At 47.9% G+C, this 14,176-nt stretch overlaps 1 long non-coding RNA gene across 1 annotated transcript; it reads left to right on the top strand.

Annotated features, from left to right (window-relative positions):
- Window positions 1–1,573: 1,573 nt before the first annotated feature.
- LOC124109911 (uncharacterized) lies at window positions 1,574–6,014 on the top strand. Its single transcript, XR_009224309.1, has 4 exons — window positions 1,574–2,174; window positions 4,210–4,306; window positions 4,911–5,055; window positions 5,879–6,014. It is a non-coding gene; the product is annotated as an uncharacterized LOC124109911 (long non-coding RNA).
- Window positions 6,015–14,176: the final 8,162 nt, after the last annotated feature.

Genomic DNA, 14,176 nt, shown 5'->3' with positions numbered 1-14,176 from the left:
TCAAAATAAAAGTAAAGGGGGCTGGGGATGTAACTCAGTGGTCAAGCACTTTTGGGTTCCATCCCTAGTTCAGAAAAAAAAAAAAAAGGAAAGGATAGAAAAAAACTAAAACTTAAGAAAGGAAGCAAGGAGGAAAGAAAGAAAAGAGGAAGCAAGAGGTTAGCACACAGCGTAGTCCCTGAGGATGGCTCCTCCCACTCTGAGGACCCCCGGTAGGGGGCTTTCTCTGTGCCCAGGAAGCTGACTGGGGACACTGGGCACATGGGGAGTCCAGCTACCGACACACAAGTCTCACAGACCCACTAGCCCCCCCCCCCCCGGACCCTGTCCCTCCCCCAGCTCCAGGGCCCCACAGGCTCATGCCACTGTCGCTCCTGTCCATCCCAGGCCCTAGGGATGAGAATGGACCTCCCTGGGGCTCTCTGAGCCATGTCCCCAACCATGACCTGCTGCTGGTCGATCACTCTTCTTCACACCCTGCGGCCCCCGTCAGGATCCGAGGCAGCTAGTTCCGAAGCCCTGGGCTGAGGAAGGAGCTCGTGCCTGCGCAGACCACGTGGGCCAAGTAGGGGCAGCCACCCACCTGAAGCTCCCAGGGAACTGTGGCTCTTTCCCGCCTTCTAGAGAATGGAGGGCGCCACCTAGGGCAGGCCTGGAAGACGTCTGGGACTGGGCGAAAGAGAGCTTCCAGACGCCCGAGGACCTCCAGGGCACACCTCTTTCCACCTTCCAACCAATGGGAATGCAGCTGATGATCATGTGGGTGTCTGCAACCAATAAGAAGCAACGGGTGGGGAAATTGAGGCTCCACCCATCAGATCTAAGGGCCCCTTAGGATAGTCTCACCAGTGTGCTCAGGGTGCAGGGGGCATGTTCTGTGGTGTTGCATTTCCATTGGTTGGAAGGTGGAAAGAGGTGTGCCCTGGAGGGCCCTCTCAGTCTGGGGAGGTTAAGGCACACCTGTGAGCCCGGGTGGGGGCGCCATGACCCTGGCTCACCTGAGGGCTGCTCACTAGCAGTTCCGTGGTCCCACCTGACAGAGGCTGAGGAAGAGAAGCAGAGGGGTCAAGGGGGCGCTGTGACGCTAGGGCGTCCCACAGAGGAGGCCTGGTGCTTGGTCTGTGTGGCGAGGGCGGCCCCCAGGCCTGTGGTGGTAGCAACATGCTCAGGATCCTGAGAGGGTTTATTGCCTTACTTCGGAAGAGGGCGGAACCCGATGAGGGGCAGCAGAGGCTGCTGCAAGGTAGTCCTCTGTGAGTCCCCTTGGCCTCCACAGGAGGAGCCTCCTCAGAGGGGGCCTCTCCTCAGCCCGCCCAGGCTCACGGGGCTCACGGGGCTCACGGGGCTCACGGGGCTCGGGCCTAGCCGGAAGGGCAGCGGGGGTGCTGCCATGGTGTGCCTGGAGTGAGGGTGGCCCAGGGTCCTCTTCGAACCTCGATCTTAAGTCTCCCGTTGGTCCAAAGGGGAGGGGTGTTTAGACGGCCACAGAGAAGGCCCTGCGGCTGCCACCCCCTTGCGTGACACCCCTTTCCATTTCCCGAGACGTGAACCGCCCTAATTCGGGGGTGAACTTGGTCTCTAACCCAAATAGGCATGTATTTGAAGCCGAGGGCGCGAGTCTTAACGTCTCCCGAAACCTTTTATTGCTTCCGGGAGATGTTGAAGGATCTGGAGATCCTGCTGGTGATGTTGAGGAAGGGTCGTTGCAGCCGTCCTGGAAGCTTAGAGTCTCCTGCATGCAGCCATGGTGATCGCATCAACATTCACACTCTCACTTGGGCAGGGCACTCACAGCTCCTAACAGGTGGCATCTATGTGTCAGTTAATACTCGCACCAACCCCGAGGCACAGAAACTTATCGACGTTGTTTAAAGGTGAAAACAGGTCCGAGGAGTGAAGAAATGTGCTCAGGGTCAGTGTAGGACTTATTTGTAGTGGGCATTTGCATTGGAGCTTAAATGATGTGATCTTTGTTTTTCTGTGTCATAGGTGACAGCAATTTGAGATCTATACAGGGGGTTGTGACAACTTTCTGTACTGATTATGGCCGGATTGATGGGTCCATCTACTTCAGTACTGATGCTGTGACTGGTAATGTGCCTCTGAAAGCTGGTCAAAAGGTTACTGCACTTGTGGAAGAAGATAAAGCAACTCATGTGTTGAAAGCCATCAAAGTAAGATGGAGGGCTGGGGATGTGGCTCAGTGGTTGAGTGCCCCCTGAGTTCAATCCCTAGTACCAAATTAATTAATTAATTAATTAATAATAAATAAATAATTGTTAATGATGATATCATTGGACTCTATAAAATTCTACAGATTTTCTGGTAAAGAGCCATCTTCTGGCTCAAGTTGTGGCTCGGTGGTAGAATGCTTGCCTAACGTGAGGCACTGGGTTCGATTCTCAGCACCATGTAAAAACAATAAAATAAAGGTATTGCGTCCATCTACAACTAAAAATACATATATATGTGTATGTGTGTGTATGTGTATATATATATGTATGTATATATATATATATATATATAAAATATATATATATATATATTCCTTTTCTGAGGTATGCGTTCAAGGTGGAATACATACGTCAAACACGGTGCATTTTAAACTTCTTATTCGTAGCTTCATTAAGGTATGGAGTTCTTGCATTATTTCCTCCAACACCATCTTTTTTCTTTATTGTATATGTTTATTTTTCCTGTAAGATAAGTATGTCCATGTTGTCCATGTGGCTTTTGTGTTCAGCAGGAATTCTTGGGCTAATTCCAACTCATAATGTGCACACACATTCACTTGCCTTTTCTTCTGAAAGTTCTCTGTGCATTTACATGTCAACATTTGACCAGCCTGGATTTGATTCAGGTGAGCGGTCTGAGAGAAGGACCCATATCTTGGCTTGCTAATTGCTACCCAGTTGTCCCTTACGGTGAATTGGATGATCAATTCACTCTATCCCCCTGTTGATGGGAAAGGAAAGGCCATGTGCATGGTAAGATGTTTCTTCATAAGCCTTTGAATCTGTCTGTATGCCCTACTGTGTTAGTGATGGTAGCAAGGGAAAAGAAAAGGAATTTGGGAGAGGAGTTTGACGTGTAATCTGGGTGGGGGCAGGGTGTGGTGGGGCGCCAGCCTGCTGTACAGTATGGCTGTGAGCTAGTGTGGAGTCAGGGCACAGAGTTATGAGAGGGTATATGAAGGATCACCCACTTGGATTCTGACGAAAGTGGTGCTGGATAGACAGCCAGGAGCCTGGTGCTTTCTTCCCCAAAGAAAGTGAATCTGGGCAAAAGGACCTTGAGATTGGTATTGACAGCTGGAAAGACATCAGTTTTGATATAGCAGTAGCAATGAAATAGGCTTTAGAAAATACGTGGAAAAAACGTTACATCTTGGGGGCTCATGTTTCCAACAGAAATCTTTGAACCAAAAAATATCACTCCTAGGACTTTGGCGCTACAGAAGTCAATGAGAGGGGTAGGCGATGCATTGCAAAGGATACAAACTAAATAACACATAATGTGGGATTGGATTGATTGATTATGACAATCCATTCATAGGGATGCTATATTACCCTTTCAGTAGTCTTGTTTTATGAGAAAGATTAGGACCTGAAACCTGTAACACTGCATGGCATATTAAGTTTTGTTTTGGAAACTGGGCATATATTTATTCACAGAAAAAAATGTCTGGAACATGATGAATGAAATAATACAGTTGATACCATAATATATTCTAGGCAATGGAAAACTGTAAATGATGGGTGCTTGTTTTCTGCTTCATATTCATCTGTCTTTTCCTTTTGTCTTTAATGAGAATGTATTGTTTGTGTAATTAAAAACATTTTTTTTTTTTTTTTGGTAGCGGGGACTGAACCCAGGGGTGCTTCACCAATGAGCCACATCCCCAGCCCTTTATATATTTTATTTAGAGACCGGGTCTTGCTAAGTTGCTTAGGGTCTCGCTAATTTGCTGAGGCTGGCTTTGAACTCGCGATCTTCCTGCCTCAACCTCCCAAGCCACTGGGATGACAGGAGTGTGCCATCATGCTCTAATCAAAAACAATTTTAAATAAGGATCGTTACTTCTGATGAGCTGAAATATTTGTACCCTCTCTGTGGTAGAAAAACTAGGCCCTAATGCCACTTGCCATTTTTAGATCTCTTCCTGTCGTGGTTATTTCTCCAACTCTCTCTCATGTTTTTCTCCCCCAGGACCAGATCTTGAAAATTGTGTTTTCCTCCCTGTTCTCCCAACCTGTGTTTGTTGTTCCTGTCTCTCTCTGCACCTGCCCCCACCCCCTTTGACCAGGTAAAGACTTCGTCTTCTTGCAGACAAAGCTCAAGTCTCACCTCCTCCCAATAAAACCCCGTTTTCTCCAAGGCTAAAATGTTCTCCCCCTGGGGATTTGCAAGACCCATTTTCAAACATGATTTATAGCCATTATCACAACTTGTTCAGAACTAGATATTTTCTCTATTGAACTTTGAATTCCTCTCTGGCAAGGACATTATATTTTTCATATTTGGGCCTAGTGCTGTGAACACATTAAACACGGATGCACAATTAACATTTTGGATGCGGTTTTGTAATCCACAAAGCACAGACGTTATTCTTAGCATCCTCTCATGTTTATGATGTACTTGTCATGCGAAATATATGGACTAGTGTCAAAGAGGGTAGTTTAAGATATTTCCTGAACACCAACGGTTCAACAGAGGTGGGCAGTGGCTGTATTTGCTGTGAGTCACAAAGTCCTTTGTCTCTGACACAGGAATCGTATGTCTTGCAAACCTACAATGACCAGGCTAACTCATTGAATTGTAGTTGTTATGAGGGAGATTCTTAGGGGATCATACACGCTCTTGTTGTAAAAATTAGTTTTGTTTGAAATAAGCGTTTCCATGTGTTACAGGTGGATGCTATATCTGACCATTTTGATGATTCTGGGCCATCTGACCTTGGAACCAGTGTTTTAATCAGTCGTGCCACCTTAGTGACAAAGGACGCGGTCTACATTAATAAAGATACTTGCTTCTCACTGTCTATCGTTCGTGATGGTATGTTTTGCATTTGCAGAGAAAGAGCTATGGCTATTACGTACTTGGCTGCAGTTTACAGCTCTTGGATATGTGACGTGGGCCCTAGGAATTGAAAAAAATGCACGATACAGGGACAGACAGGTGATATTCATAAAAACATCAGCGATTCCCTCCTTTGTGTGAATGCAGTCCTTAATGTCTATATAAAATTTCACTTATGTGTGTAATGTTAAGTCAAGGAAAACATTCTGCAAGTGAAAAGGATACCCTTCTCCAAAAAAATGAAATGCTTCAAAATGAGATTGGAGACAGCCTTATACCTCTGTGTGTGTGTGTGTGTGTGTGTGCGCGCGCGCGCGCGCGCGTGCGTGCGTGCGTGTGCGCACATGTGTGCACATGCTCATTTTTGCATTCTATTTGTGATCGGCAGATAAGTTCCAAGATTTTGTTTCTAGCCAATGCTATACTGGCAGGTACCCAAGTTCAATCATGTGCTCTCACCTATGTCCTTAGCTGACTCTCCCAAAGGAGTTGTGAATGTTGCTAGTTGATTAGTGAATCCCGTGCCGCTGCCAAAAAGTTGGCTGTGACACGTGGTTGACACTTTTCCGCATTTGACTTTGTTAAATCGGGACAGGAGAAACGGTGGCTACAGGCATGTAAACTGACTTTCCAAGAGCAGGACTGATATGATTTATATGTCTGTTTAAATGTGTACAGAATGTACTTTACATACAATAGAAGGTGTGTTAGGGTATTGCCATGTCAAAGGGACTTATGAAATGGAATGTGGCCTAAGTGAAGAGATAATGACGCTGAAATCTCTCCATGGTTATTTTAGGCTTCGTGCCTTATAAGGGCGACTGGCTAGAGGTCGAGTATTGCGTGCAGCCGGGCACCTCAAACATCAATGCCCTCTCCGTGAAGCCCATGAACTGTAGGCATGTGGATGAGGTAATCTGTGTCCATGTTTCACTGGTCATTCGTTTCTGCCTATCCTTCCTTTAACGATAATTTTCTTGAGGGAAAGACTGTTGGGTGTGGTTAGAAATCTAGAAAATGTATTTCTTGCCAAACAGAAACCTATTTTCTTATAGAAAAGGAAGGGCTTTCAAAAGGATCTAAATAAAAAGTAATGTAGACCACATGCATAATTACTTTCTAAGTTATGTAGTTGTTTTTTTTTTTTTTTTTGTATTAGAAAGTTATTAGAGGGATATGGGAGTGGCTCCGTGGTAAGGCATCTGCCTAGCATGGGCCATGTCCTGAGTTCAGCTGAGTTCAGTTCCCAGGATCACCAAAAAAAAAAAAAAAAAAAGAAAAGAAAAGAAAGGAAGAAAGGAAGGAAGGAAGGAAGGAAGACAAGGAGAGAAAGAGAGAAAGAAAGAAAAAGAGAGAAATTTTCCAGCATGGTGACACATACCTGTAATTCCAACTCCTTTGGAGGCCGAGGCAGGAGGATCAAAGTTTGGAGACTAGCCTCAGCAGCTTAGTTTTTCCCTGTCTAAAAAAATAAATTTAAAGGGGCTGGGGATGTAACTGGGGATGGTAGAGTACCCCTGGGTCTAATCCCCAGTACCAAAACAGACAACAACAAAAAATTCTGAGAGCAACAGTTAAGGAAAAGCAATTTGTGTGCCAGAAAGTTTGGGGAAAAAATGAATGAGGTGGGTTGTGAGTCTGGAGCTTACTGGCAAAAGCTGGGTAATGACTTGGGTACTGCAGCCTGAAGATGAGTAGGAAACTCAGGGAAATAGGATCCATGTCTATTGTGGGTAATATTTAGCCCAAGGTCTCTGGTCACAGTCTCGGGGCCCGTCTCCAGAGATTTCAATTTAATTGGCATGAGGTGGGACCTTGGCACTGGTGTGTTTTAAAAGCACCCCTGGCATTGCCAGTGTGCCAGGCAGGTTGGGAAATCAGTGCCAGGGTTGGAGTTGACCCACAGGTTAGAGGCAGAGTGAGGAGGTGCAGAGCTGGTGAGGATGGACTGTGCTTTTACACAACCATTCCCATCATTTCTCATCACAGGTCTGCATTAGCAGTGTACATGGGCGACATGGTGTGGTGGACGACACCATCTTTTTCACTTTGGATTCTCTGAAGCTTCCTGCCGGTTACGTACCTCAACCAAATGACATCGTTGATGTGGTTATAGTAGAGAGCGTTCAGGCCTGCTATATTTGGAGAGCAGTTTCTATGACCCCTGTGCACATATTGTAAAAGCAAAACCCTTTGTTTCCTGTTGGTCTTTATTCCCATGGGCAGTAAAGGGCCTGGTATTAAACCATTAAAGAAAAGCTAAGCTTAGTGAGCCCAAACAATACATTAAATTAGCCTTTTCTTGTAGACTTACTGGGTAGCTCCCTGGGGACCATGGTCCCACTTTAGAGATGTGCCTAATCTGTTCAAAAAGATGCTAAAACTGGTTCCTGATTGTAGGATAGAAGTAACGTTGCTATTAATTACACGGAAGGCCACAGTGGATGTTGACAGATGCGTGGGCTGTGGATCCCACCACTACCCATTTAATTCTCCTCTTTGGCCAATGTGAAAGAGAGCTCTCGGAGTGAAACAGTGGGTTTTAGTCAGCCCAAGCAGGGGGTGATTGAATTCTTGGCTTTCCATGGCCAGGAGTGGATTCTGTGCTGATGGTGGGTGGTCTCGTATGACTTTGAAGTAACCCAGGGAGGCAAAGTACTTAAGAGGCTGCAGGGCCAGCCCATTAATGGGCAGGATTTAAAGTCACAGCTTGCCTTCAGTTTTGAGTCCTCCTTCGGCTATCTGCCCAAATTTTATTTTTCCACAATATTCTCCATCTGTTGACACCATCTCAACCTATTAAATTTAGTGTTTACCTATGTCCCTTCTTTCCCATACTAGTATGGTAATTCCATGAAAAGAGGGCAGTTTTTGTTTGTTTTCATTAACCCACCAGCCAGCATGTACAATAGTGCCTGGTAGATACCAGGAGCACGTTGCATGTTATTAAGTTCAATAAATGCATTACCTGAGTGGCAATAATGCTCATCTGTGGTTAATTCATCATTCACTCCCTGGGAATAAAATTTTCTAGCATGCCATTAGGTCCTCAATGGATTTTTTAAACAAAAACATTGCCCATATGGTACCCTTCAGCCCCCTTGAGCCACTCTGTGGGAGAGGTGCATCCTGCCTACAGACATGGTTCAGGGGTCAAACACAGAGCCCCTTGACGCATGCGTGCGCGCATGCGTGCGCGCGCACGTGCGCGCGCGCGCGCGTGTGTGTGTGTGTGTGTGTGTGTGTGTGTGTGTTGGGGGGTTGCTCGCCCAGAGGGAAGGATGTTACCTAAATCCCACAGGTATACTCCATGAAGCTTCCTGCCTTGCCTTCAGAGAGCATCTAACGAGGTAACTGTGTCGTTTTAAAGCTTTCAGCATCACAGAGAAGTGGCTGTGAGCTCAGCCCCAGTCCTGGGATTCCTAATTCCACCGTAACTCCCTGGCCCCCGGAATAAACAGGGTTTGCTTCTGGGTTTGTTTTACAGGTCTAGTGGGACCTCCCAACCATCCAGTGGTTACTTCTCCATTTTAAGGGAGTGGGGTAGTCAGGAATAGCTTGTGGAGGCTGTGTTTCCACTCACAAATTCTTGTCGATCCCATTTTACATGCCAGGCACTGGAGTGAAGCCAACAGGACCAAATCCCAGGCCCTAATGGAACTTGGCTTCTGTCACTGCCCCCTGGGCTTCCTGACCCATGGAGCAGGAACTCCCAGGAGAGAAAGGGCCAGCGGGAGCTGTGGCAGCTGCAGGTCCCTGGGGAAGTCATCATTCCAAAGCAGCTTCACACCAGTGGGAGAATTACACAGAAAGGCCAGGGTTGGAACTGAGAGGTGCGGGAGCCATGGATTCCAGGACCTCCCATTCATTCTCCAGTCTGGCAGATGCATTAGCGTGTTCTCAGAGAACAACTGTGGATTTTGTCAGCCCAGTCAGGTGTGAATCAGCCACAGCTACTGTACCCCCAGGAAAGGAAGTAAGACAATGATCTTGAGAAGAGGTTGGAAAAGTAGTGGTTTTGGGCCAAGTGTAGTCCGCTGCCTGAAATGAGGCTTTGAAATGGAGTTCCATTAAAGGACTTTGAAAATTTTGAGGGCCAGGTGCATGTATGTACGGTGTTTGTGATCGCAGTGATGGACATCGTTTATGGAGAGAGCTGCTTTTGGGGGGGGCAGCCAAATTGTAAGGCTTTTATTATAACCAGTATTCATCGATTATTATCTAATGAAGTCTTCTCAATATCTTTAAATACACAAACAGTACATCAACTCTTCTTAGGCTAGGAGTATTTATTGCTAATATTATTTTTTTTGGAGATGTTAGTCATTCAATCATAATTCTTTCAGATCACCAAGGAAGCATTTAGTTTGTTAAATTGATAAGTCCACTCAGTATTGGGGAACCAGAACATCATCTGCAAGATATTTACAAATCCAGGACAATTATATATGTGTTTTTGTCGACTGAAACATATACATATGTTCATACACAAAAAAGTGAAAAGATCAATGTGGAGTCAGACAGACCTGGGTTCACAATCTTGGTTCTGCTGATAACATATATGTGACAATTATGTCACTTCTCTAGCTTCATTTGCTCCACTTAAAAATGAGGATATATTTAATAAAAAATAGCTACAAATTTTGAACAATTATTACTATGTGTGAAATCAGAATAAATGTTTTAGAGGCACAATCTCTTTTAATTCTCAAGGCAACTTTATGAAAGAAGTAGGAGAGGTGCTTGAAGCATCTCATCCCGACTGTGTTTTATCTACTACTACTTGTATTTCTGATGGATTATCCTTCATCATTTCAAGGTCCACTGTATCCCCCTAAGGGGTGTGTTTTGTGACTGTAAAGGACCCCTCTTTGTCATGCTTAATGTGTGGTTTTCTGGTTCCTGGGAAGATAAAAATGCCATCACTTCATCCATACCTCCAAGGATCCCTATTCCTTTTTGTTGGAGGACATGGACTTTAGACCCAAAGGTGTCCTCTCTGTATGCAAAGAGAATTGTGACTTACACCCGCATCGTGAGCAAGAGTCCAAAAGCAGAGTTTGTTCTACGTTTTCCTTTCTTTCCACCTTTCTGTGTTTATTGCTTCCTTCTTGGACCTCTGGAACTTTGCCACCCTTCATCCTCACTGTATTTACTTATTTGCAGAATCCTGTTGTATATACCTGGCATTGGCAAAGGGCTACTGTGATAAAGATCTATAATGAGGCCTCCTATGAGTTGGTGATACCTTCCCCCAGGCGCCAGTCCAATAACAAGGACAAGGTTTTGAGAAAGAGGGAAAGGAAGTTTTATTGCTTTGTGAGCAAAGGAGAAACACGGGGGACTGCTGTCCCAGAGGCTGTGATTCTAACTCTCAGTGGGAACAGTGGGGTTTTAAGGGGGACACAAAGGCTGCACTCCAGTGGTTCCCTGTCAAGAGTCATAATTCATTTGTAGCCTTGAGAGACAAGGACCCGCTGCTGCCAGCCCCAAAGTCCAGATTCCTTCACTGCTGTGGTCCATGAGTTCAAAGACAGATGACTCTGTCTAGGATGGGAAGAAGGTTAACCTTGTTTTCCCCATGGTTAGGGAAGGGGCGAGCTCCCAGTCAAACTAGGAGCAGCCAGCATGTGACTCCATTAAAATGGTGCGGTGAGCAGTGCAGTGACCATGACTGACTGACTGGAGTCAGGAGAACTGGGGATGCCTGATTGTGCTGTACAAGCAGGACTCTGAACCCCTGCCATCGTCCAGCCCCTGCCAGGCTGCATTTTGAAAGATGAGGAGAGCTAATAACCTGTACTTGTGGAAGCTCCATCAATGGCCGTGTAGCTCAGGAATAAAGGGGCACGTTGTCCCCATCCCACCAGGCAGAAAGAGCCAGTTAACATCAACGGTAAAATTTCCAAGCTAGGAAAAGTTTCTGGCATGTTCTGTGGACTAAAAGGATGAAGGAGGGTGAGTCTGGCGAGTAAATGTGGGATGGCATGAAAGAGGGATGACAGGAAAGGAGAGTGTCATTGCCATGGGGAGCCAGATGGCACAGAGCCCTGGCCCTGTGTTCAGTGCATAACTTTATTGATACCGGAGATGGGAACTTTGGGCTGGGTGAAGGTGAACATGGAATCGAGTCAAGTGAGCAGAAATACATCAGCAAGGTTTTCACTGGGGCTTCAGCTGAGGGGAGAGAGCCGTGACTGAGAGGAAGGAGGACACGGCTGCTCCCTGAACAAAGGGAGATGCACATTTTTATTGATTTGCTGGGCTGGGTTGGGCTAGGTCGTGGTAACTTCCACTGGCCAGGGAAAACATTTCCAAGCCATGTTCCATCCTGCACAGTTGTTCTAATGGGCTTAGTGGCTCTTGCTTTATGTGGTACTGGTCTTGAGCTGCCAGGGAGCCTAAATTTTCATTTTATTTTGCCACTAAGTTGTGTTTTAATAACATATTACTTGTTCAACTTCTGGTCATGGTGTGTCCTATTTCTTATTCCACTAAGATGAAGACTCCTGTGTTTGTGGTTTCAGTGTAAAACTACCCAGATTGTCTGCACACATCTGACACAAGGCTGGCTTGAGAAGGGAGCCCCGCTGGGGGGGGGGGTGTTGGTGGTGGGGCACCCCAGAAATGTTCAGGGAACCTGCCCCGGCCCCACACAGGGACAGAGAGGAGCAGCTCCTTCCAGGTCCACTCCCAGCCAGGGGTTGAAAGGAGGAGCCTGAGCCCCTGTCCTGTGAATCTGTACCCTCCAGGACCTACTGTCTCAGTGCCTGGGTTCCTTCGGGCTCATCCATGGGCTGTTCCATTACTGGCTGTGGTGGAGCACGTGGCGTATGCTTGACCTCACTCAAAGCACATTGAGAAGAGCGACATCCCACCACTGGGTATTCCTAGACAGCTTAACACCGCAGGCGCGGGAAATGTGTCATGTGGACTGTCGATCTGCACCTCGGGTTTGGGAGGTCAGGCAGGATCGAGATGAGAGTGAGGTCACGAAAAATCAACCCCTCTGAGACAGCACAGGGACACCTGGGGGATGAGTCTGGGAGGCTTGAGAAGGCAGGGAGTCCCCCAAAGCACGGGGAGCCAGCCACCGTGGTCTCCCCACAGGAGGGCGCACTCGGCAGAGGAAGCGTGAGCCGGGGGCAGGTCGTGTCGCCCCCATGTGGTGCTGTGGGAACTGTTGCTCTGGCCTGACTGGGTGACAGTAGCTGGTGGCTTCCAACCCTGACAAGACCAGGGACTGTGGAGGAGCTGCGAGTGGTCCGTCAGTCTGTGGGAGGAGGCAGAATTAGGATCCCATGTCCTCGGGCGTCTGGAAGCTCTCTTTCGCCCAGTCCCAGACGTCTTCCAGGCCTGCCCTAGGTGGCGCCCTCCATTCTCTAGAAGGCGGGAAAGAGCCACAGTTCCCTGGGAGCTTCAGGTGGGTGGCTGCCCCTACTTGGCCCACGTGGTCTGCGCAGGCACGAGCTCCTTCCTCAGCCCAGGGCTTCGGAACTAGCTGCCTCGGATCCTGACGGGGGCCGCAGGGTGTGAAGAAGAGTGATCGACCAGCAGCAGGTCATGGTTGGGGACATGGCTCAGAGAGCCCCAGGGAGGTCCATTCTCATCCCTAGGGCCTGGGATGGACAGGAGCGACAGTGGCATGAGCCTGTGGGGCCCTGGAGCTGGGGGAGGGACAGGGTCCGGGGGGGGGGGGGGCTAGTGGGTCTGTGAGACTTGTGTGTCGGTAGCTGGACTCCCCATGTGCCCAGTGTCCCCAGTCAGCTTCCTGGGCACAGAGAAAGCCCCCTACCGGGGGTCCTCAGAGTGGGAGGAGCCATCCTCAGGGACTACGCTGTGTGCTAACCTCTTGCTTCCTCTTTTCTTTCTTTCCTCCTTGCTTCCTTTCTTAAGTTTTAGTTTTTTTCTATCCTTTCCTTTTTTTTTTTTTTCTGAACTAGGGATGGAACCCAAAAGTGCTTGACCACTGAGTTACATCCCCAGCCCCCTTTACTTTTATTTTGAGACATGGTTTCCCTAGGTTGCAGAGGACGGTGTGGAACTTGAGATCCTCCTGCCCTGGCCCTGGAGCAGCTGGGATTACAGGCTTGTACCGAAGTCAGCCACGTGCCCTCTTTTCACACACTGCTTTCTTCCCAGGCCTGGTGAAGGCACATCCATCCAGGATGGCATGGGGCTCTAGAGACCAGACGCCCCCTAGTGAAGTGAAGTGGAGCTGTGAAGGGCCCATGGAGGGAAAGCCGAGGGTCGTTTCCCTGGTAGACCTCGTGGAGGGTTTCCGGTCAGTCAGGGGAGGATTGGTCACCTGTGAGGCTGGAGCCCATGTGTGGGTGGTCCACAGCCAAAGGCTTCCAGCAACCATTAGGTGCCTGGGCTAGAAAACTGGAAGCCTCCTAGGAAGGAGGCAGGACCAGCAAATACAGTCCTTCCTGGTTATCCCTAGAGCACTGGCTCTCTGAGGCCCTGGGCACCAACATGCTCCCATGCTCAATCCATTTCTGGAAAATGGCCTTAAATTTGAACCGAACCTACGCACAACCTCCCATCTGCTCTAAACCACTCTAGATGACTTATAATTCATAATGCAATGTAAACACTGTGGGAATAGTTGTTGTGATACTGTGTGGCTAAGAAACAATGACGAGGAAAAAAGGTCGGTATCCATCGCGGACAGATGCAGTTTTCTCCCCAGCATCTTCAGTGTGGGGTTGTTGGTTGCATCCCATCAGGCCCAACCCCAGCGGGCCAAATGTAACTTTGGGCAGCACTTCCTCTGCGCAGGGACTCTGCTCTTTGCCCGAACTTGGATCTTCCCAGGATATTTTAGGAAGTGCACGCGATGAGTATCCTCCTGTTACAGACAGAGGCACGGGGTGTCCCTTAGGAAACCTTGCCCAGGAACAGTGTGGGGGCGGGGTGTTGATTCTGGAGGATTGGGGCGGGGGAGAGAATCATGACCATTTCTTTTCCATGTTCCTTCTCAGGGAGGAGGACAGGTAGGCCAGCAAAAGCCGAGAGAGAGAGGACCCACGCTGCACCAGAAGATCGAGGTCCTGAGACCTGTGGAGACAGGTATGTGACCAGCAGTGTGACT

Source organism: Marmota monax, unplaced genomic scaffold, assembly GCF_021218885.2.
Source record: "Marmota monax isolate L192 unplaced genomic scaffold, Marmota_monax_Labrador192_F-V1.1 WCK01_AAM20220418_F8-fsc00054, whole genome shotgun sequence".
In the NCBI taxonomy this organism is placed as follows: domain Eukaryota; kingdom Metazoa; phylum Chordata; class Mammalia; order Rodentia; family Sciuridae; genus Marmota; species Marmota monax.
The sequence above is the reverse complement of the archived record's forward strand: the minus strand, read 5'-3'. Positions and strand labels throughout refer to the sequence as shown.